Source organism: Protopterus annectens, chromosome 5.part0, assembly GCF_019279795.1.
Source record: "Protopterus annectens isolate FY-2018-M chromosome 5.part0, PAN1.0, whole genome shotgun sequence".
In the NCBI taxonomy this organism is placed as follows: Eukaryota; Metazoa; Chordata; order Ceratodontiformes; family Protopteridae; genus Protopterus; species Protopterus annectens.
In genome coordinates this window covers 829522857-829548363 of record NC_056735.1, presented here as the reverse complement: position 1 = coordinate 829548363, position 25507 = coordinate 829522857, and the positions used below count along the sequence as shown (strand labels likewise).

Genomic DNA, 25507 nt, shown 5'->3' with positions numbered 1-25507 from the left:
TTCTAAGTACCTGCAGGAACTAGCAAAACCACAAAGGTTCCTCACAAGGAAAATTAAAGGTCTTCACCATCTGTCCTATGGGGATCGTCTGAAATCACTGTCACTTTATTCTATTTAATACAGACTAATCAGAGGTGATCGCTGCCTTTCATATAAGGCAATCTCTGAACCTGCATTATTGGAAATGCTTCAGATCCAAAGGTCAAATGGTACACGGGTTACTCTCTCTAAAGATCATAACCTGGTATGTGGCATTAATAAAACCTGCTGGAGAGACAGATTTGTCTGCCAGAGGTTACCACACCTTTGGAACAGACTTCCACTTCATGTCAAACAGAGAACCTCATTGGACCTCTTCTAACGCAATCTTGACAATTGGATAGGTGACCATAAATTCACCCTGGGTGTTACACCTGTGTTCCTCTTGGACATGGGCAATAGCTGCTGATCTTGGAAATAAGGGTAAGAACTTGGATAGGCTTGTAAGGACCCTAAGCCCATTAGCCTAGTAACTTTCTGTGATCCACTGATCCTATGATCCTATAGAGAGTATATCAGTTTGTATGTCTTTACTCCTTCCACATCTTATGTATCTATAAAAAAATGTATTATTATTTTTAATATATTTATATAAATTTTCTGAAATTTTCTCACACTATGCTTAATTTGTTTGTCCAGCTTGTTTATCTCTGCTTTCAAAGTTGTAGTTTGACCTCTCTTCCATGTCTTATATTTTTTGTCTCTCATCTTAATAAGGTATCTTGTTCTTATGGAAATATATTCCCCTGACATTGTATACGGAGATCCTGATGCTAAACATTTTGTACTCAAACAATTTCTCTTCAAAACTTTCCAAATTCCATCTGCAGTTTTCTACTGAACACATCACTCCAGTTAGTTTTACATAGTGACTATTTTGCTTCCATATAATCTGTAATTAATCTTCTGTGCACTGGCTTAGATTTCAGTTTGGCAGAATTATCTAGCAACAAATTAACTTTTAAAACCCCATGATCACTGCACATCAATGGTGGTAAAAATTGACTTGTAGCAACAGTAATTTCTTTAAGAGCACAATATCTAGTACAGTGGTTCCCAAACTTTTTTGATTCTCAGCTCCCTTGCTGAATTCAGGTTTTCCCAAGCCCCGCCCCCCCAATGCAGCACGCATAAAGTGTATATTTCATTTATTTATTTATTTATTTATTTATTTATTTATTTGACATTTGTTTAACAAAGCTGCCCAACTGGACTAGAAGACCTGGGGAGAAAAGCTCAAAAGTACAATAAAAAGACAATTACCAAAAAAAGTGTACATTCTGCTTAACAGCATAACACTGATCTACAATGGTTGAGAGGTAAGCAAACCTAATGGCAACCCTATTAGCTTTGCTTATAAGAGCAATTTTTAAAATCTGTCCCTATTATTTGGCTCTGTCCAGCATACCACTCAGCTGTACAGAGTTTTACAGAATGTCCAGATTTTTGCCTCATATTTTGGTCTTTTTCTAATACAATTGTTGTTTTCTGGCAAATCATTGAGTTTGAAGTCAGAAAATAATGACAGATAGTTGAGTTTCACACTTCATACCCTTCAGAAAATCCATGCTAATGCAAAACCTGCATTTCTATCAACTTTCTAAGTTTGTGAGAGCAGTACTTAAAAGTGTCCCTATTTTGTGCTTTTGTACCCCCACTATTTTAGCTTTGTCCAGATTTCTTGATGTTTTTGCTTTTTATTTGTGTGGCATTTAACAATGAAAAAGAAAAGGTATCTCTTCTAGGTAAAATACTGGGGCTGATGCACTACCCAGGAACACTTCAAATTATTAAAATCCTGAGGTGCAGTTACATGTTTATAAAACTAAACATTCAGCAATCATATTGATGTGTACCTAATACGGGTTTACTACCAATTTAAAATAAATGGAGAACAAAGATAAATGTGATCATGCTGTGTAACTTTCTAAGATATATTCAGAGCTTCCCTGTCCTTTTTCGTGTTAATGAATGTTAGAGTTCATGTTAATGAATGTTAGTGTTCATGTTAATGAATGTTAGTGTTCTTTCAAAACCAGCACAGTGAAAAGGAGTGAGCTTGCCTTTTCAAGCTTAAATAAATGAACTTCAGCTTTCAACAGCGTCAAATGAAAAGAAAAACAGTCAGTGATATGCATGTGTGTTCTTTTTTATATAACTTTGCAATATTAAATAAAAAAAATAAGAAAAAATAATTAGTCTGTGATCTTGCAATAGTCAGACAGTGCTCAGAGACATCATTCAACAAAAAGCCTTATAGTTATTTGGGTATATCAGCCACCTAATGCACTTTAGACTCAACAGTAGCCCTGACCACATCTATGCAGTCTCCAGATGAGGATCGCAAGAGGAGACACTTCTGCATGTCATGCTACTCGTGAAATGACTCTGGTCTATTGTACTTAACAATAGTCTTTCTATCTTGAGTCCTTATATTTGTTGCTTGATCAAGAACCAAGTGATACATCGATTACTAAAACATAAACATTCCATAATGACTTCCATGTGTGGTATAACGTTTGTGCTCAAGCATATATAACAGTTTTACTGATTTAGCTTATTACTCAGCAAGTTAATCTTGAATTAAATGAGGTCAATAAAATGTTAATATGTCCATAAATGACAGTAAAACAGTACACACACACACACACACACACACACGCACACACGCACACACACACACACACACACACACACACACACACACACACACACACACACACACACACACACACACACACACACACACACACACACACACACACACACACACACACACACCAGCCTGCATAAACTAAAACTGGAGCACACACACACCAGCCTGCATAAACTAAAAATGGAGCTTCACTTCAGCCTGTATAAACTAAAAATGGAGCTTCACTACTTCAGCCTGCATAAACTAAAAATGAGGCTTCACTACTCCAGTCTGCATAAACTAAAAAAGGAGCTTCACTTCAGCCTGCATACACTAAAAATGGAGCTTCACTTCCACCTCCATAAAATAAAATGGAGCTTCACTTCAGCCTGCATAAAATAAAACAGAGCTAACACTAATGCATAACAAAAATATCACTTCGGCTTCAGACTTAGTTTGGAGCTATCACTTACTTCAAAACTGGAGCCTCAGAAGTAATGGAGCAGTTATCCTAAATGGTCGCTAACACTTGGAGGGAGCCTTATCTTCGAGAAGTGCTTTCCACTCACTTTTGTGTTTAAATTAGTGTGCAATGTGTGCATGAGTCCTACAGGTTTTGCAAAAAAGTTTGGGGGGGCGTGGTTCCGGTGCCTATGTTCACACATACCGACTTTTTAGTTCACGGCACCCCTGTGAGGAAGCGGTGTCTCCCCAATGTGCCACAGCGCACACTTTGGGAACCCCTGGTCTAGTATCTTCAGTTTCCTGCTATTTTTTTTTTTTTAATAGCTGAAACAATTTTTCTTGAAAATACATTGTGAATACTTTCCTTACTAATGGTATCTAATCAATATTATTCCAGTCTCTTTCTGGTAAATTTAAGTCCTCGGCTAATATTTTCTTCTCTTCTGTGTTTCATGTAAGAAATGTATGAGTTTCTGTAGGTCATCAGTACTTGACTTTGGTGGTCTATATACTCCAACAATTGTTATATGTTCCAGGGTTGTCTTTATTGCCACAGTTATGAAATCTATAGTATTGGTGTTATTACTGACATAATAATCACAAGTCTCATAACTGTCTTAGTCTCTACCATAACAACTCCACCTGATTTTTTGTTAGAACGTCTGTTACATTAAAAACATTTATACCCTGATAGAACTGGTTTCCAGTCATTGTTCTTTAACCCTGTTTCACAAACAATAACAACATCAATCTTGAGGGAACGTAGCAAATTTTCCAATAAAAAAACTTTATTATTAATGTTCCTAGCATTAACAACCATATATCTCTGAAATGTTAAATTTTTCACCTGGCTAAAATCCTGTCAAGTGTATGTTAAATATTGCAAAATATCTGCTGCAAAAATTCTCTTTCCTGATCTTGACAAATGCATGCCATCCTGTCAGATCATGGGTCTATGCTCATGCATCGAACAACAAATTCAGCGAACAGCTTATCAGCGAAAATTTAAATCACTGAACATGCTTATCTTTGAAAAATAATTCATTGAATGGCCATAGTTGGCCAGCAACCGGGAAGTACCATGATGTATAAGGTAAGCTAAAGAAACCCTTTTATAAATTTGCCCTATTCTCCACTGTAGTGCGATCTCAGAGTTTATATATATATATATATATATATATATATATATATATATATATAGATATATATATATATATATATATATCTATATATATATATATATATCTATATATATATATATATATATATATATATATATATATATATATATATATATATATATATATATATATATATATATATATATATATATATATGGGTTCATGTCAGCCGTTCGACAAGTCAGAACATTGACATTACCATGTTCGTGATGGAATGAACTACAAGTCAGATGAACGACAGTTGAAATTACCGACTTTCACTTCTTCGACAACTGAAAATGAAGAGTCCGACAACAGTGCGCTATGCAATGCACTATGGTTATGTTAGCACTTCGCCGTATAACGTAAACACAAAACACTTCCTACAAATGGTAACTCACCAGGACATTAAGTAAGCATTACAAATGGAAAAGCAACCGTTTGTAAGTGCTATAATGTACTCAGTTTAAAGGTGGTGTGCAGGTCACAGAAGGATTTCCTTCGTAATCATTTTCAGTTGTCGAAGAAGTGAAAGTCAGTAATTTCAACTGTCGTTCATCTGACTTGTAGTTCATTCCATCTCGAACATGGTAATGTCGATGTTCTGACTTGTCGACCGTCTGACATGAACCCATATATATATATATATATATATATATATATATATATATATATATATATATATAGTTACAGGGTGGGGGGTGCAGCCCCCACACATTGGGCAGTGTGGGGGGGGGGCAAAAATCCCCCCATCTTGGTTGATAAGGTGTTTTTATTACCATTCACGATGTTGGCCAGCTATGGCCATTTGCTAAATTATTTTTTGAAGATAAGGATGTTTGATGATTTCAACATTTGCTGTTTAATGTTCACTGATAAGCTATTCACTGAAATTGCTGTTTTATGCATAAAGATAGACCTGTGTGCTATACATTTCCATTTTTTCAAACAGGACATTTTTTCCATGTAGGTATTTACCCAAAAAACTTTTCATTCATGGTTCACTAACTATCCTTTCTATATGTGATTTGTGAAATATATGTCCTAACACCAGTACAAACTATACTATCTAAGAGGAATGTAAGTTCCCTACTAACACTCAGAGAGTCCTTGCAGATGAGATAATTTGTACCAACATGAATAAAAACAGATCTGAACTACCTTAAATTAAGGCAATCCGAGGCTTTTCTCACATCTTCTATTTTTGCTCCTGGCAAGCATGACACTATCTGATGTTCATTATCTTCTGTAAATGTAAGTATCAGTTCCTCTAATAACTGAATCTCTAATTACAAGAACATTTTTTCTGACTATATATGAAGAATCTTCAACTTCTAATTCAGTAATATCTGCTCTATCAATTGTTACAAAGGAACACTCTTCATCACCATTAGTCTTATTAATCCCACTGTTCTCATTGTGTATTAAATTTGCAAGCATACAATCCCCATCCAGCTGGCTTTGTACATCCACAGCTTGAGCCAGGTAGTCAACACCTGTCTTTCTCATCTTTTTTCTTGCAGTAATGTTCTTCAATCCTTCCACGTTTAGCTTTGATTTCTTCCCTTTCATCTACCCCTCCCCTCTTTTTTCAACCTTATCTTGCCTTTTTCTGTAGACTAGATGTTTTTTGATAGAAAATGTTATCATTACCTCTAATCTGTGTTACATAACAAAGCGGTGTCCTGTTTAGTACATACTCCCTTTACGTTACAGACATTTATCATTTTCTTTGTATTCCTTGTTATATGTTGTGAACCGCTTCCTTTCTTTTTTCTTTCCTTCTAAACACTCTGAATCCTCAGATTGCTGAATACTTGCATCAATAATTCCAATGTTGTAAGAAGCATCATCTTGTTTCATAGGGGCTGAATGATTTTTCCAGACAATAGACACAGCATTTCCTAATTGTGTTCTGTTTGCTCTTTGAGTAACATTATTTATCTCACCAGTCCAGTTATTAATATATGTAAGAACAGGTCTCCAAGCCATGACAATTACACAGTTGCAATCATCATTAGTAAGTCTAGATTTACTTCTAATAATGATAAGCAAATTATTCAACTTTTGACAAGAACACACATCAGCATTATCGGGTGTCACCTTTAAATATGCATAGTACTTATTACACTGAACAAGATATTTGTGCTTTAGCAAATCATTAATGATATACTCATTTAAGGAATCCATATTCAACTTCAAATGCATAAAAACCTATAAAAGAAAATAATAATCAAAATCAGTAACCACAGAATTCACGGAGAACTTAAATCAACTATAAGTACAGTACATTTGTTGCTTTGACTGTACAAGTTCTGAAAGTCAGACAAAAGTTGTAATTCCTTTATGTCAAGCACAAATGTGTGCAGTAGCTTCTGCTCACTATCACTTGCAGTCAATCGCACTTCTTTTTAACAGTAAAGATGAATAAATCACAAACCAAGATAGGATTGTTTAGATAAGCTCTGGGTTGTCCTGTCTGCAGTCTGTGTGAATTTATAGCTGCCTAGGCCCCTTGGGATGACTAGAGCATGCCTGTCTAAAACCTATCCATTCCTAACAACCAACAGTGAAAATTAAAGTTAAAACAAACGTAAATCAAAGTAAATCGTCTTGGATTCAAGCTATCCCTTCCTTCCTACTAACAGTAAAAATAGTGGCGAAAAAATAAAATATAAATTGAAATAAAACTTCTCTTACCAGTCAACAAACATTACTGCCAGAAAATGTGTCAAAAGTTACAGATAAAACTTATTAACCATTAATGGAGGTGATCAGAAAATAACTATTTCCAGATTCTAAGAAAAGAATCAATGAAAACCCCCAGCATCTAGAAAAAAATATATGATGGAGGAAGTATACACACACACACACACACACACACACACATATATATCACCAAAATATCTGCTGCAAAAATTCTCTTTCCTGATCTTGACAAATGCATGCCATCCTGTCAGATCATGGGTCTATGCTCATGCATCGAACAACAAATTCAGCGAACAGCTTATCAGCGAAAATTTAAATCACTGAACATGCTTATCTTTGAAAAATAATTCATTGAATGGCCATAGTTGGCCAGCAACCGGGAAGTACCATGATGTATAAGGTAAGCTAAAGAAACCCTTTTATAAATTTGCCCTATTCTCCACTGTAGTGCAATCTCAGAGTTTATATAAATATATATATATATATATATATATATATATATATATATATATATATATATATATATATATATATGGGTTCATGTCAGACGTTCGACAAGTCAGAACATCGACATTACCATGTTCGAGATGGAATGAACTACAAGTCAGATGAACGACAGTTGAAATTACCGACTTTCACTTCTTCGACAACTGAAAATGAAGAGTCCGACAACAGTGCGCTATGCAATGCACTATGGTTATGTTAGCACTTCGCCGTATAACGTAAACACAAAACACTTCCTACAAACGGTAACTCACCAGGACATTAAGTAAGCATTACAAATGGAAAAGCAACCGTTTGTAAGTGCTATAATGTACTCAGTTTAAAGGTGGTGTGCAGGTCACACAAGGATTTCCTTCGTAATCATTTTCAGTTGTCGAAGAAGTGAAAGTCAGTAATTTCAACTGTCGTTATTCTGACTTGTAGTTCATTCCGTCTCGAACATGGTAATGTCGATGTTCTGACTTGTTGACCATCTGACATGAACCCATATATATATATATATATATATATATATATATATATATATATATATAGATAGTTACAGGGTGGGGGGTGCAGCCCCCACACATTGGGCAGTGTGTGGGGGGGGGAATCCCCCCATCTTGGTTGATAAGGTGTTTTTATTACCATTCACGATGTTGGCCAGCTATGGCCATTTGCTAAATTATTTTTTGAAGATAAGGATGTTTGATGATTTCAACATTTGCTGTTTAATGTTCACTGATAAGCTATTCACTGAAATTGCTGTTTGATGCATAAAGATAGACCTGTGTGCTATACATTTCCATTTTTTCAAACAGGACATTTTTTCCATGTAGGTATTTACCCAAAAAACTTTTCATTCATGGTTCACTAACTATCCTTTCTATATGTGATTTGTGAAATATATGTCCTAACACCAGTACAAACTATACTATCTAAGAGGAATGTAATTCCCTACTAACACTCAGAGAGTCCTTGCAGATGAGAGAATTTGTACCAACATGAATAAAAACAGATCTGAACTACCTTAAATTAAGGCAATCCGAGGCTTGTCTCACATCTTCTATTTTTGCTCCTGGCAAGCATGACACTATCTGATGTTCATTATCTTCTGTAAATGTAAGTATCAGTTCCTCTAATAACTGAATCTCTAATTACAAGAACATTTTTTCTGACTATATATGAAGAATCTTCAACTTCTAATTCAATAATATCTGCTCTATCAATTGTTACAAAGGAACACTCTTCATCACCATTAGTCTTATTAATCCCACTGTTTTCATTGTGTATTAAATTTGCAAGCATACAATCCCCATCCAGCTGGCTTTGTACATCCACAGCTTGAGCCAGGTAGTCAACACCTGTCTTTCTCATCTTTTTTCTTGCAGTAATGTTCTTCAATCCTTCCACGTTTAGCTTTGATTTCTTCCCTTTCATCTACCCCTCCCTCTTTTTCAACCTTATCTTGCCTTTTTCTGTAGACTAGATGTTTTTTGATAGAAAATGTTATCATTACCTCTAATCTGTGTTACATAACAAAGCGGTGTCCTGTTTAGTACATACTCCCTTTACTTTACAGACATTTATCATTTTCTTTGCATTCCTTGTTATATGTTGTGAACCGCTTCCTTTCTTTTTTCTTTCCTTCTAAACACTCTGAATCCACAGATTGCTGAATACTTGCATCAATAATTCCAATGTTGTAAGAAGCATCATCTTGTTTCATAGGGGCTGAATGATTTTTCCAGACAATAGACACAGCATTTCCTAATTGTGTTCTGTTTGCTCTTTGAGTAACATTATTTATCTCACCAGTCCAGTTATTAATATATGTAAGAACAGGTCTCCAAGCCATGACAATTGCACAATTGCAATCATCATTAGTAAGTCTAGATTTACTTCTAATAATGATAAGCAAATCATTCAACTTTTGACACGAACACACATCAGCATTATCGGGTGTCACCTTTAAATATGCATAGTACTTATTACACTGAACAAGATATTTGTGCTTTAGCAAATCATTAATGATATAATCATTTAAGGAATCCATATTCAACTTCAAATGCATAAAAACCTATAAAAGAAAATAATAATCAAAATCAGTAACCACAGAATTCACGGAGAACTTAAATCAACTATAAGTACAGTACATTTGTTGCTTTGACTGTACAAGTTTTGAAAGTCAGACAAAAGTTGTAATTCCTTTATGTCAAGCACAAATGTGTGCAGTAGCTTCTGCTCACTATCACTTGCAGTCAATCACACTTCTTTTTAACAGTAAAGATGAATAAATCACAAACCAAGATAGGATTGTTCAGATAAGCTCTGGGTTGTCCTGTTTGCAGTCTGTGTGAATTTATAGCTGCCTAGGCCCCTTGGGATGACTAGAGCATGCCTGTCTAAAACCTATCCATTCCTAACAACCAACAGTGAAAATTAAAGTTAAAACAAACGTAAATCAAAGTAAATCTTCTTGGATTCAAGCTATCCCTTCCTTCCTACTAACAGTAAAAATAGTGGCAAAAAAATAAAATATAAATTGAAATAAAACTTCTCTTACCAGTCAACAAACATTACTGCCAGAAAATGTGTCAAAAGTTACAGATAAAACTTATTAACCATTAATGGAGGCGATCAGAAAATAACTATTTCCAGATTCTAAGAAAAGAATCAATGAAAACCCCCAGCATCTAGAAAAAAATATATGATGGAGGAAGTATACACACACACACACACACACACACACACACACACACACACATATATATATATATATATATATATATATATATATATATATATATATCAGTCTGTGTTAGAACTTTGAATGTTCGTAACATCAGTGTCATAACACAGAACCTTACAACACAAAAGAAAAAAGCTTTTACAGGGGATAAATGCCAAATGCGCCACTAACACCCCTTGGTAATTATATATACTAATTCCAAGATTGCACTAGAGATGGAAATGGGTAAACGCCAAATGCAGCTGTACTGTGATCATGGAATTTCACTCACCTGCCCAGAATGATCTTTTAAGTTTCATAGTTACATCACTTCGATATTGTACCTTTTTGATTGTCTGGGTTTGCTGTTATAAATGTCAGTGTTATGAACATTTGATGTTCTTACAGGGGCCCTATAGAGTGTGTGTGTGTGTGTGTGTGTGTGTGTGTGTGTAGGTGTAAAATTTTGCAAAATTTATTGAAACACGTAAACATCAACTTTCACAAAGCCAACCAAAAAATGGTGAGTTTTCAAATATCAACACCCTACTGTGGATGTGCCAAGCAACAGTCTTGGAGCATGCAAATGACAAACTCAAAAACCTTAAAATAAAACATCATTTTTTACAGGAGTGCAAGCCCCTCCCCACCCCTTGTAGGGTTTACTGCTAATTATATATACTAACTCTGAGATCACACAATAACAGGGAAAGGGCTTATTTCCCTTCCCCAATTGTGTGTGATCTCACACACCTGTCAACCATCAGTCCAGTTGAGCAAATATTCTCAACTACACAGATGTAGGCCAACTGTAGAGATGAAAATATTAAGTGGACTCTCTTTCTCTCTCTCTCTGTCTCTCTCTCTCTCTATATATATATATATATATGTGTGTGTGTGTGTGTGTGTGTGTGTGTGTGTGTGTGTGTGTGTGTGTGTGTGTGTGTATACAGCATTGATATTTGGACATGATAAAGATGACAATGAAGACAATTACAGCAAACCAGTAGAATGCATTAAGAAGCAAAAAAGTTACATTGTATGGGAAGACAACAAATTGAAACTGGGGTGATAGACCCCCTAAGAAATAAAGGGTTCAATATGAAAAAAATCTAATAATACAGACAGTATCCCAGCTGGATAAGTCAATAGATTCTTACAAATTTTGCATCAGACAGAACAATAAAGTTTACTAAATATATACCACAAAGTGAAATTGTAGAGCTTTCATCACTGAATTGGTGGAAATATCACTTAGTATTACACTTCAGCGAAAAGATAGAAAACAGAATAAAGAAGTCACTTTCATCCAGGAAGAAAATAATGTAAAGTCTACTTTTCTTGACCTAATTGAAATAAACAGATGAGTTAAGACAGACGAGAAAAAAAAATGAATGCAGAATGCATATAATACAAGTTAAAAGATTTATAAAACAAATGAATGCATTAACTGCAACCACTAAGAGAATCTATATGATACAACAGAAATAAAAAAGACATTTCAATTTACAGTTAAGCTAATAACAAAGTGCTAGCACAAAATACAGGACAATGAAGGAAAAGGATCAAGTGGAATATCACCATTGAAATGCTAGTTTATTTAGAAATATAAAGCAACTAATACAAGAAGCACAACTACTAGAAGAATACAGAAAAAGAAACAGATCATCTAAAACTCTTAGTAATATAGACATGATAAAAGAAATAAACAACATCAGGATGTATTTTACACTAACTCCAGTCATAAATAAAAAAAAAAACAGCACAAATAGAAGAACAGAATATGTATATGTGTATATATATATATATATATATATATATATATATATATATATATATATATATATATATATATATGGATTCCTGTTACAAGAACGAAAGTTCACTACTTCGAAGTTGTAATAGGAAGCCTCACTTCTGCGAAAGTTCACTTTAACGAAAGTGAACGTTTGCGTAAGTGCACTTCACCAAAAACACCACTGCACAGTGGAGGACATAAAAACAAGCTATGTCCTCCACTATGGTGCGATAGTTATGGAGCATAGGGTTAGGGCACGGGTTAGGGTAAGGGGATAGTTAGTAAAGCTATCCCCTTACCCTAACCCATGCCCTAACCCTAAGGTTCGTGACTATCACAACATAGTGGAGGACATTGCTATGTAATATTCCTTACTATGACCTGTGCCCTAACCCTAAGTTCTGTGAGTACTGCACGAAAGTTCAGTACAACACCTGTTCGTTGTACTGAACTTCACATAAGTGCACTTTCGATTAAGTGCACTTTCACTGCAGTGAGCATTCTATTGCACTATTTCGAATTAGTGAAAATTCGATTTTATAGCACAAATCAATTAGTTCATCAATGACTTAAAATGCTTTATTGACAGAAAACAACAGCAAACAAGTATTGCAACCCAAAAAAGAAGCAGTAAATAAATCTCAGAGAAGTGTCTATGAAAATTCTGTTGAATATAACAAATATATTTAATGAGTAGAAGAGATTAAAGAAGCCATAAGAAGTGCTGATATAGAGCATTTGAAATGGAAGAAAGAACAACCAGCAATAAGACAAATTTTATGAAATGCTTTTAAATGAAAAAAAAAAAAAAACTTCAGGTCCAGAGGTTGTGCCCAACTTCTGGTATTAATATCTGTATACAGTATTTTTTACCATTGAATAAAAATTACTTATGTGTACAACCTAAAGTAACACCAACCCAGTTATCAATAGTAACAATTGTACTCCTCCTTAAAAGTGAACCATCAAGCCACCCTAAGAGCTATAAACCAAATAACTCACGATCAATAACATTTATTTATTTATTTATATGCTTGTTTGTTTGTATGTATTTGTTTTCAAAGGTGGAGCACTGATCTCTATAGACCTTTTTCTCACTCAGCCCGGGAGTGGAGTCTGTTTAACTGACTTGTTCAGAGTCACACAGTTAGTAAATGGAGGCTGAGGGACTTGAACCTTGTACCTCTGGACCACAATAAGCACTTGTTAACATTTAGAATATATCCGGAATTCATGTAGGCAGATGTTATAGTCATTGAGATAAAAAGTCAGTCATAGAAATAAAACAGAAAGGAAATAAATCTAACCAATGTGTGGACAGATTGTAACAAAGAATCTGGCAGTTTTGATCAGCTGATTTGTAAACCAAGCAAAATGTTTCATGCTTATCAAATTTTACATAAAAAGTGCAAGGTAAAATTAAATATCTTTCATTCTGATGGAGATGTGAGCTTTCTTAAAAATGACTTTATGTATGGATTTGCATTTGCTGGACTGCATACATATTTGCTGCTGTCATCAAATACATAGTCAATATTCTAAACCATCAAGAAAATAAGTTGAAGATGTTGTGAAAAAGTGAAGGTATGGAAGTCAAACCAGTAGTGAACACGAATCATGTAGCAATGGAAGTACCAAAAATCAAACATAAAAGGAAGTATATAGAAATTATGGTGTGAAGAAATGGGAAGAAAATTGAAAAGTCCACAAATATTGCGGCAAGTAGAGGGAACTACTGGATCCATTTCCTGTTCTTTAAGATTTAATTTAAGTGAAATGATAAAAGCTGAGTGATGGAACCTCAAAACAGTGATTTGCTAACTCCATAAATAGGTGGAAAATGTGGACAGAAATTCTGTGGTGCAAAAGAATCAGTTGCACTTCTTGTTATGGTTGTGATATATTTATCTATGAGGGTCTGTACATTGAAAAACACAATAATGCATGCAAGACTGTTACACAGAAAATGCTACAAATATAACACTATAGAAGTAGATGAAAACTTGAACCACAAAGAAGTACTGAAAATGAAGAAGCAGGGATCAAATGGAATCATCCAAAGCTAAGTCAAGAAGCAATATGCAAGAAACCAGATATTATACTCAAATAAAAAGGGGAAATGTTGGGTATAAAATACCAAAATATGCAAGCAGAAGGTAGATCAATGTGGAAAAAAGATGTCCCATTAGTTCTAATAGTAGTAGTAGGAGCAATAAGGTTATTGGCAAGCAACAGTGATTGAAGTCATCCTGATTTTGTGAACTTTAATTGTATCCTGGTTTAGGAATGTTGGTTCATTCCTGCCAGGGTGGTAGAAACCCTAAAATATGAAGAAACTAAAGTGAGAAAACTAATGATAAGATTCTCAAGGATGTGTTTTAATTTGATGTAGACTTTGAAAGTCAGTTGTATGTTTGATATAGAGATTTTGGTGTCTTTCGTTTTAATAATCTTTGTTATACAAAGCATTAGACCAGTTGGCATAATGGCTAAGTTGTTCGCCTGCCATGCAGAAGATACAAGGTTCAGTCTTAATTTCTGGCCAATATCTGTTTAGAGTTTGCATGTTCTCCCTGTTTCTCTGTGAGGTTCCTCCACTTCCCAAAACATGCTTAATGCTTCCATCTCAAACTCATCCAAGAATGGAGCTGTGGGCTGCAGCACAGAATCTACATGGTGCCCTATAGGGGGAATATAAACCAATTACTTTGGGCATCTACTGTGGTTTGAATTATCCTCAAGACAGGAGAAAATTATCCTTAAGACAGGAGAAAATGGATGACAGACTGTGCAACATAGCAGGGCTAGCCACTCAATGCTGAAAAATATGAGAATTCTGTCTTGTTGACTAATGTCACCGAAAAACAAAGGTATTTGCTGGTGATAAGTGGGCTGAGTACCTATACTAACTGTGGGAGGGGAGTGACCCTATCTGAAAATGCATGCCTGCCATAAAGCGTAGCAGTCCTAGGTCAATAAGCTACTGGCTGGCTGGTGTCCAGTTGCCTAGCTTGGGTCACCTGGGATAGCTCTATTGAGCAAAAGCGAGATATAAAACCAATAAATCTGCCCAACATGAACTAAGAATTGTTAAATTCAGTGTAGGTTCATTAACAGGACAGACCATGGAAGTAGATGACATGATGGTGAGGAGAAGGCTGGGCATCCTATGTACCCAGGAGGCAGTGCAGCAAAGCCATTTTTCTTGGGATCCAGAGAATACTACAAAGGAGGAGGACAGGCTGGAAATGTTGTAGGACTTGTGGTCAGGGAGAGGCTTCCAAAGGCAGTGATGGATATCATCAGAATTAGTGATAGACTCATGGCAATCAGAGTCCAGCCTGATGATAAGGCAGGGTTCATAATTTCAGCCTATGCCCCACAGCAGGGTTGTGATGTTGAGGAAAAGAGTGCATTCATTCAGCAGTTGGGGGACCTACTAAATACAGATGCACAACAGGGAAAGGAGTCAGAAGGCAGTGAGGGATGTTCTCAGAATTAGTGATAGACTCATGACAATCAGACTGCAGCCTAATGATAGGACAGTGTTCATAATCTCAGCTTATGCCCCACAGCATGGATGTGATAGTGAGGAAATGAGTGTATTCATTCAGCAGTTGTAAGACCTACTAAATAAAGCAGGACAGCATAAATTGGTGCTAATAATGGGTGACTTGAAAACACACATTGGGACAGACAGAACAAGATAAGAGGACTGCCTAGTTCCACCTGAATGGGTAACAGGAATAAAGAAGGAAAGGCCCTTCTTAACATCTGTTTTGCAAATGGCTTGATAGTAGCCAACTCGTGGTTCAGAAAAAGATACAGTCACAAGATCATATATAAGAGAGGTCAACATGCAACTCAGGTAGACATCCTCCTAGTAAGGAAAGGGCAATGGGATAGTGATTGCAAAGTCATCTGTAGTGAAACAGTTGTCCCACATCATAAACCACTGGTTGCCACAATCAGCTGCGAGCAGTGGATAGAGAAGTCTCTTAGGTTAACACAGACCAGGCCAGAAGACCTGGAAGTTGGCTAGAGAGAAAGCACAACTGTTCAAGAAATTCCTTAGGGCTCTTGCACTTCAAAAAGAAGAAATAAGTGGAGTTGAAGAAGAATGACAGCACCTCAAAATAGCCTGTGAGAGAACTACAGAACAGATATGTAGATGCACTAAGTATAGAAATAAGGCATAAATGGAAAGTTTGTGGTGGAACACAGAAATTGGAGAAGTAATCAAAAGAAAAAAGGAGTGCAGGAAAAAGTGGGAGACAGAAAAGACAGACCAGGCTAGGAAGGAATACTGACTGGCTAACAGAGGCTAAGAAAAGGGTTGCACTAGCAAAGAACAAGGCATCAGAAGCACTCTATCAACTTCATGAAAGTGATTCAGTACATGGCAGAAAGAAATTATTATATCAGGTTGCAAGACAAAGACAAAATGATAAAGAGAGTCAGACAGACCTCATAAGGAATGCCAGCAAAAATCTGCTCACAAGTCCACAAGGCATCAAGGCAGATGGAAGGAGTACTTCCAGGAGCTTCTGAATGAAGAAAGCCCCACAGAAGCTGTGCTGCCCCAGACACAGCCTATGATGAAAGAAGAGGAGAAGCCCACCACAGAGAAGTATAGAATAGCACTATGGAAAATAAAGCTAGGGAAAGAAGTGGGCTCAAATGAGGTCACAGCAGATATGATAAAGATGGTGGGTGAGATAGGAGAGGATGGCTCCTGAGGGTAATCATAGCGGTGTGGAGAGAAAGGGGTATCCCAGATGACTGGAGAATAATCATACTAGTACCAGTGTTCAAGAACAAAGGGGACATCCACAACTGTGGGCAGTACAGAGCTATAAAACTCCTGTCACATTGCATGAAAGTTCTGGAAAAGGCGATTGATAAACCAATACACAGAGTAGTAGAAAGTAAGATGGGAGATGAACAGTTCAGATATAGATCAGGATGCAGCTGAATGGCTGCTGAAGGCACATGTGATGAAAATGAGTGCAGACAGGACAGATGTGATGCCAGAAAATGGGGGTAATAAGAAGAAGCTGAGATTTGAGATACAAGGGAAAATAGTACAAGTTAACAGCTTCAAGTATCTGGAAGGAGTGGCTCAGGAGAAGGAAAGTCTGACTGCAAGCCCCCCTGCACCTCCCACACCCCCTGCTACTTAAATATACCAACTCTGAGATCGCACTACATTGCAGAAAAGGGAAATCTTCCAGTTCCGCACAGTACTGGGATCTCCCTTCAGTCTGTTCAAACTTTTAAAAGTTTGATCATATGGTCTTGGCCATATGAGGTTCAAAATGTTCGATCTACCGAAGTGGGCCCATATATATATATATATATATATATATATATATATATATATATATATATATATATATATATATATACACACACACACACACACACACACACATATATATATATATATATATATATATATATATATATATATATTGCATACTTTATCTGTTTTATTCTTCTTTCTTGTTTGAAGAAACCTCAGCTATTAATAAGCCATATATAGCTGCCATAGTACATTAGGGATTACTGATAAACTGTCCCACATACTTTTCACCAGTGTGAACAATTCCACCATAAAAAAAACTTTAAATCTTTACATGCAACGCACACAACAATGCACTCAGCATCTTAACCTGACTAAGGAGTTAATGCTATTCCTCATGCTGGTATCAAGCAAAAACTAAATGTTTTAAAAATCAACCCATATGTGATAAGATGGATAGCAAATGGTTTTAAGACGGTGCAAGTTGCAAGTGACCCACAGAAAGTACGAAAGTGACTGGCGTTGTCAAGCAGGCCTTGATCCTGGGATCCATCCTTTTTTGGTACTTGATTCTCAGATGTATAAGAAGCTAGATTCAAGACCTTAGATTAACAATGTTTGTCGATGTGTGTGAACAAGGGATGTTAGATTTCCCTATGACACACAAACTGTCAGAAAGAACTTGCCCTAGTAAATTCTTGGTGCTCTGATAATAGGCTCAAGCTGAATGGAAACATGTAAAGTATTATCACTTTTGGTAGACACCCTATCCTTTCTTCATACTGTCTAGACAAAACACCTCTAGAAAATGAAATCATGTATAGATATCTAGATACTTGGGTTGATAGCTCCCTCTCTTTTAACTATCATGTAACAATGGTTGTCAAGAGAATCATTTATTTAGCCCAACTAATTGTCAAACAAATACAATCAAAGTCTAAAGAGGTAATCACTCTCTTATATTCAGTATGGCTGGGTCAATTATCTCACTATTCACATCAAACATTAAAAGGACCCCACAGGTTCCTACCAAAAACATCATAGGCCAAATGTCCCTGAGGTGCCATGATAGGCTGGAAGCTGAATTCCTTTAATCTATGTCTTTTACACTTTTTCAGGTGAGATCTCTCTGTCTTACTTGTTGAACCATTAGAGACTTACCTGTCCTGGACTTCATGTTTCTATGCAAATCCAAAACGTCTACTTGAGCTAGAATCAAGGACCTATATGTTAACCAACAGATGTAGAAAACACAATGGAAGGATGGGTTGATAAACCAGTACTTCTGAAGCCTCTAGAATAAACGTTGCATGCATGTTAAGCAGTGTACCTCACTGTCATGCTTTTAACATAGATTAATTGGATCGGTATTGACAAATTTACTCCAGGATTTACTGGTATGGCCCTCCTGAAGAAGATAGTCATTGACTGAGCAATAGTACTGACAAAATGAGAATGGTTATGAGACGCAGTGTCCTTCGACTGTCTATGAATCTTTCCACATTAAGATTTCAAATTCAGTCTCCTTGCTACTGGTATAAAGTCAGCATAAGCTAAACCTTAATTCAAATTTACTGCCAAAAGGTCTGACAAGAATCCAGGATCTATGATAACATCCTCAATTAAATTTAATATATCTGTTGACACTGAAAAATGGTCAATATAGGACCAGGACTAAGATTTCAAACAGCAAGAAAAATATAAACTCATTTACCATTATCTAAAGAATCCACTAAATTAAAAACTGCCATTAAATCAACTCCAAGGTTCTCCTCATCTTGAAATAGGTTGAGCACATATCCACCACCCTATTAAGTGAGACATTTAAGTCAGTATTCCTTTCCTAGTAATAATAATATCGTTATTACTTTTCAACAAAGCAGATAAATAAATAAAAAAAAAAATTCCTGGCATCGACTTGGAAATTAAACCTTAAGAATGAAAACACGTTTAATTAGACTTTCCTCTTCCAACACTAAGCAACATATGTTCTCTAGAAACACAAACATATGTCTCTGTTTAAAGATTAAAATTACTTCTATAGTTACTTTTTTTTTTTTTTTTTTTAGTTTGTCTTTTAAACAAATGTTTTACATGCTGGTCTGCAGTGTTGCTCGTGTGATTTTCCTATCTGCATGCTGTTTGTACCATGTTTTAGCAACTGTCTTAATTCATTTATTTGTTTGTTTCAGTATTTATTCTTGAGTGTTTGAATGAAACAACATATGATATTAACAAATATAAAATGAAATCTGATGTAGAACTATATAACTTGTTCATATGCTTGTTGTTTGTTTGCTTGTTATTTCCCTGGAACGCTAATTCCACCTAATATGCAGCTTCTCAGCGCTTCTGTGGATCATTAGTGATATCTGCATTGCTTACTGTACTTATTTCCTTGTTTCACTTGAAAGAAAGTTACTGTTTGTCATTTTTGCATTTAAGTTACCTGTAACACATTTCACTTAAGTTACCTGGCACTTGCTCACTAAAGCAATTATATAAGTCAGCACTAAAAATTAAAAGCACTACACCCTCAATCCCCCTGGCCCTTGTTTTCAATTATAAAGGAATTCCCAATATTATTCTAGCATGTCCAAAGGTCAGTTGTCAATCTCCTCTCCGGTCCACTGGTGAATCTGGGAATCCTGAGGCAATGTTACAACTGCCTCATGTGCACAGACAACCCTCTCCTCCTCCCAACAAATTCCAACACATGTGAGAGATGCAACCATATAGCCAAACTGGAGGCTAAGCTCTCTTAACTCAGTACTGGCATAACCAGTCAGGAGGAGAAGGAAACCACACTCACTACAATTCCAGTCTCACATAGACCTACCACGACAGCAAATCAAACACATAATCATACAAAAACATACTCAGAGGCTCTAAATAAAGATCTGCCTAAGCAGCAGAGACCTCCAAAGCAGACACCCAAGCAACCGCTATCCCAAAACCAAACACGTGCAACACATATCTCACAAAGCCAGTGTGCTGAACAGTCATAGCCCTTAAGACTAAACAACACACCTGATACACTTGTAATAGGTGACTCTATCATCAGGCACACTGACGTCCCGCTCACCAGGCTGAACAAGGAGAGGGTCACGGTGAGGAGCCTGTCGGGCGCTAGGATCCGCCACATAACACAAGCACTCAGGTCACTCCAAGGCAAGTACAAATATGACTCAGTCATTGTCCATGCTGGTGTGAATGACCTGAGACGTACCTCCCTGGACTACATGAAAAGAGACATAGAGGAGCTCTCTGAACATGTAGCCCAGGCCGGTATGACCCTGACCTTGAGTAGCATCTTACCCTCACCAAGAATGATGCCACAATATGAAGGCAAGATGATCAATTTCAACAATTGGCTTAAGTACTGGTGTCATTCAAAGGGGATCCAATGCCTGTCAGCTTGGGATGATATGCTCAACAAGCCACGATGCTTCGCTAGGGACGGCTTGCACCTGTCACCCCTGGGCTTTCAGATATTGGCAAAGGCTCTTGCTACCCCCATAGTGCCTTTTTTAGGCAAGGCTCAAAAGACAAACCCACCTCCATAGGTATCACAAGGGATAAGAAACTAAGAGTAATGCTACTCAACGCCAGAAGTCTAAACCTCAAGATGCACGCACTCGAAACTCTCCTTAGCATGGAGAACATTGATATCTGTGCAGTAACAGAAACCTGGTTCAGGGCTCCCGAGAGCACCCCAGCACTACCAAGTTATACCTCATACCATGCTTTTCGGCACCAAAACTTGGACCAAACCACAAAAGGAGGGGGAGTATTGATATTCATCAAAGATACCCACACCTCCAGGTTGGTGGCAAAGCACGAAGCATCAGAGACTATCCATGTGCAACTAACAGTGGGTAAAACTGCCTTCCAGTTTATAGCCTGCTACAGACTACCCTCCCAAATCCAGGAACCCCACTCGGCCTTCCTGAGAACACTGGAAAATATGAAGGTCTCTCCAAACACCATTATATTGGGCGACTTCAACTAGCCAAACATAGACTGGGAGCATTACTCTAGCTCCAACACCCTAGCCCAAAGGTTCCTAGAATTTATAAACTCAAATGCTATGGAACAACTTGTTACCACTCCCACAAGAGGGGAAACATACTGGACCTGATCATCACCAACATGGGGACGCTATGCTCCAGACCAGAAGTGCATCCCTCACTGGTAAGATCAGACCATCAACTAATCTCACTGGATATTCACATCCTGACCCCACCCCCTGCCCAGAAAACCACAGTGAAAAACTTCTCTAAAGCAAATTTCACACTCCTCAAAACCGAGATGGAATCCTTCAAAGCCCCTGGGCCTGTGGAAAATACAGCCCAGACCGCAGAGTCCTTTATAAATGCATTCTATGAGCACCTATAGGAATGCATGGATCATGCAATCCCAAATAAAACCAAGACCCAATCCTCCAAAGGCAGACGTCCTGTCTGGTGGACCACAGCCATAAACAAACTATACAATAGAAGGAGGAAGCTACTAAATGATAGAGCAAAATCCCAAAAAGGGAAGGCATCACTGATCAGTATTAGCAAAAAACTACGGGCACTCATAAAATTGTCTAAGGCCAGCTTTGAGAGAAAAATTGCACAGGACACTAAGAATAATCACAAGGCTTTCTTTAGTTATGTTAGGAACCTGGGTGGTAATTCCCAGATATGCTCAGAATTAGTCCAAAATGACAAAAAATACACCGAACCCACAGACATTGCCAACATCCCAGCTGACAGGTTCAGCGCAAACTTCTCCCCCCCTGCCCACCAAAAGGGCAAATATCTATCCCAGCACAGTGCTGCCCCCCTGACATCTCAGATGCTCAGGTAAGAGCCACCCTCTCCAAAGCAAAAAACACAACATCAATGGGACCAGACGGTGTCCCATGCTGCATCCTACATGAACTCCAAGAAGAGCTAAACCCAAACATAAAACTACTGTTTAATCTCAGCCTTACTACAGAATATGTGCCCAAAGAGTGGCGTACAGCAACAGTGGTCCCGCTCCATAAAGGTGGTGCCTCAACGGATCCTGGAAACTATCGCCCCATAAGCCTGACTAGCTTGGTCTGCAAAGTTATGGAAAGGATCATCATGGACTTCATAATTAAATATATTGGAGACCTACAGACACCGGCTCCTACCCAGTTCGGCTTTGTTAAGGGCAGATCCTGCCTCTTAAACCTGGTTGATTTCTTTGAAACAGTCACCAAGGCCAATGATGAGGGGAAGGTGGTCCACACAGCCTACCTGGACCTTGCAAAAGCCTTCGATACAATACCCCACTTAGGCATTATAGATAAACTCACCAGCTTAAATATAAACCCCTATGTCACTAGATGGATTGCAAACTGGCTCAAGGACAGAACCCACATGGTTAGAATTGCTGGAGCCATGTCAGACTCCAAACCAGTTACAAGTGGTGTACCACAAGGCTCAGTCCTTGGACCTCTCTTGTTCAGTATATATTTCTCGGAGGTACAGGCCAACACGGAAGGACTGTGGCTGACCAAGTTCGCAGATGACTGCAAACTGGGCGCCATAATCGACTCTCCTGCCAACACAAGTATCCTCCAAAAGGGCCTCATAGAAACAGACAACTGGTGCAAGAGCCATGGCCTCAAGCTAAATGCCAAAAAGTGTATAGTCATCCCCTTTGGCAAAAACAAAGTGCCCACAAATTACCACATAGGTGGTAATAAATTAAGTACAGAAGAAGTAATTAGGGACCTGGGGACCCAAGTTGATAGCAAACTCTCATTTGACAACCACGTGGCCAAAGTGGTTAGAAAAACATTTTATATAGCCCACCTAATCATGAAGAGATTCACATCTAGATCAGGGGAGGTCATCGTGCCTCTTTACTCATCCATCATCAGGCCCATAATTGAGTACAATGCCCCTTTTAGGATCTACCTTACCAGACACCTGCAGCAACTGGAAAGACCCCAAAAGTACCTCACCAAGGGGATCAAAGGGCTCAAACAGATGCCATATGCTGCCCAGTTAAAGAAACTCCAGCTCTACTCAGTGGCATACCACCTGTTCAGAGGCGATCTGTGCCTGACATATAAAGCCATGTCCAACCCAGGATTAATGGACATGCTGCACCTCAGAAAATCCAAATCCCATTGAGCTATGCGCTTGAGAGACTTGAACCTCAGCACTGAAATAAATAGGACATGCTGGAGGGACAGATTCATAACCCAAAGGCTCCCTTCACTCTGGAATAAAATCCCAGTCCAGGTTAGGCAGAGTCCCTCATTGACTCTCTTCAAGAGGAATCTTGATGAGTGGATGGGAGATCGTAGGTTTACCCCGGGTATCACTTCTGTGTCACTGTTAGACAGAGGCACAGTATACTAACCTCGAAAAAGGGCATAACAAAATAAATTTAAAATGGGTGGTGAAAGCCAAACTCATTCTGGCTAGGCTTATAAATGCCCTAGGGCAGATAGCCTAGTATGAACCTATGAACCTATGAACTGTTTTCAAAGTCATTGACAGCAAAAGATGTACTCTACTTTTAGCTATTCATTCTCCTGTTATCCACATAAACTAAAAATTCAGCATAGATAAACTTACTAAGCTGGGCATAAATCCCTACATCACTCAATGGGTTGCCATCTGCCTTACTGACAGAACCCACACTGTAAAAGTAGCCAAATCCAAATCCAGCTCCAGTCAAGTGGAGTACCTCAGGGTTCAGTCCTGGGACCGCTCTTGTTTGGCGTCTACTTTTCAGAAGTACACGCCAACACTAAGGGACTCTGGCTAACAAAGTTTGCAGATGGCTCTAAACTGGGAGCCATTACTGAATCCCCAAATGATGTGGATATTTTGCAAAAGGGCCTTACAGAAACAGATGCTTGATGCCAGAGCCAGGGGCTCAAGCTCAATGCCAAGAAGCGTATAGTTATTCCCTTTGGGAAAAAAACATGTACCTATGAATTATCACATAGGTGGCAGTACACTAAACATATGAAAGTGTGATAAGAGACTTAGGAACACAGGTGAACAGTTGTCTCACCTTGGATAACCACATCACCACAACAGCTAGGAAATCCTTCTATGTGGCACACCTTTTTACTAAGGGCTTTTCATCCAAAAAAAAAAAGGAGGTCATTGTCCCACTGTACTCATCCCTCATTAGACCCATCATAGGATACAATGCCCCATTTGGTATGTACCTCACAAGACAGCTGCAACAACTGGAAAGGCCGCAGAAACACCTCATTAAAAGAACCACAGGCCTGAAGCAGATGCTCTATGCTGACCAACTAAAAAAACTCCAGCTATACTCTGTCACATATCGTCTACTCAGAGGCGATCTCTGTTTAACATACAAGGCCATGTCAAACCCGGTGCTGCCGGACATGCTACACTTAAATAAATCCCAGTCCATCAGAGCCACATGCTCCAGGGACTAAAACCTTGTCATCACAATGAACAAAACATGATGGCAGGATAGGTTCCTGACCCAGAGACTCCCCATACTCTGGAATAGACTGCCCATACATGTCAAGCAGAGTACCTCATTGGCCCTCTTCAGAAGGAACCTTGATGACTGGATGGGAGATAGGAAATTTACCCCAGGGATCATGTCAGTTGCCCTGCTAGACAGGGGTCCAGGCTAGGGAAGTAAATATTGTGGGAAGAAATAGCCAGGGAATTGTTATGGCTAGGCTTGTACATGCCCTATCACTGATAGCCTAGTATCAACATATGAACCTATGAATTTGGTAAGCTTTAGCATTTATAAATATTCAACTGGTGCAAGTCATAGATGTTCATCCCAAATTAAGTAACATGCCATCACGTGATGCAAATATACCTTTTCTTACATTGCTCATAAACCTACTGGCAATTTAGTTGACCAATAGTTCACCTAAGTCATGTCTTGTGGATGTGGTAAGAACCATTTTTTCACAGCAAATCGCAATGCAGGCTCAAAGGCAATCTGCATGTTCTGGACTGTTGTGAAGCAAACTACAGAACCAAGCTCTGTAAGACAACAATTCTAACCTTTGTACCTTCAAATAAGATTGCATTTTTCTCCTGATGAGCAAAGAGAGCACTTTCTAATTCTGAGATATTTGTTAATACAATGTGGCTGTTCTGTGGGTGCTTCTGCATTTAGTTTTATATGAATGTAA

At 37.8% G+C, this 25507-nt stretch overlaps 1 protein-coding gene across 1 annotated transcript in view; it reads right to left on the bottom strand.

The window, feature by feature from the left end:
- Positions 1 to 25507, bottom strand: part of F10 (coagulation factor X) — a 539902-nt gene that overhangs the window by 359393 nt on the left and 155002 nt on the right. The gene's annotated exons all lie outside the window — the stretch shown is intronic.